Source organism: Budorcas taxicolor, chromosome 11 (genome assembly GCF_023091745.1).
Source record: "Budorcas taxicolor isolate Tak-1 chromosome 11, Takin1.1, whole genome shotgun sequence".
Taxonomy (NCBI): Eukaryota; Metazoa; Chordata; class Mammalia; order Artiodactyla; family Bovidae; genus Budorcas; species Budorcas taxicolor.
The window spans coordinates 28,169,730-28,170,498 of record NC_068920.1 but is presented as its reverse complement, the minus strand read 5'-3'; the positions used below and the strand labels follow the sequence as shown (position 1 = coordinate 28,170,498).

General features: G+C 39.4%; 1 non-coding gene across 1 annotated transcript; it reads left to right on the top strand.

The window, feature by feature from the left end:
- The first annotated feature begins 209 nt into the window (after nt 1-209).
- Nucleotides 210-282, top strand: TRNAG-CCC (transfer RNA glycine (anticodon CCC)). The gene has a single exon. It is a non-coding gene; the product is annotated as a tRNA-Gly (tRNA).
- The last annotated feature ends 487 nt before the right edge of the window (nt 283-769 follow it).

The following is a 769-nucleotide window of genomic DNA, read 5'->3' as shown; positions in this document are numbered from 1 at the left end:
CCAGTTTTCTTTCTTGTCAAGCAGCTATTTTACCTTCTATTAAATTATCCAAATACAGTTTCATTTTTATAACATTACTTCTGTCTCTGAACACTTGCATCTTCTCTCTCACATCACCTTCTCTCTATGTATTGCAATTTGGGTTCCATACCTACTTTGCGTCCGCATTTTTAGAATAGTATTCTCAAGAATATCCTCAACAGGGGACTTCCTTGGTGGTCCAGGGGCTAGGAATCTGCACTCCCAATGCAGAGGGCCTGGGTTCGATCCCTGGTCAGGGAACTAGATTCCACGAACCGCAACTAAACTCAATACCCAACATGCCACCATGAAGATTCCATGTGCTGCAAATAAGATGGTGCAACCAAATAAATAAATAATAAAATAAATATTAGAAAATAATATTCTTATCCCATTTTCTAATGCTAATTGGGTTCCACAAACTTTTCCTTTCGTTTTCATACAATTCACTTTATGACTCAATTGTAGTCAAATTCAATTCAACAGACTCCTTCCCCATCAACTAATGAGTAACATAAGAATCCTTCTGGGTGCTGGGCCAACATTTAAGCTATAAAAAGGAAGAGCAGCCCATGGAGAAGGCCAGAGGAAAGGTCAGAAAATGATAGAAGATACCAAGAAATTTATCAGTGGTTCCTCCTGTGAAAGAGATGCCCTGTAAGCTAAGCACTGAGAATGTTCTCCACGAGGACATCATCTATAACCTTGGTTAGAACATTTCCAGACAGCACAGGGCTGAGAAGTTAAC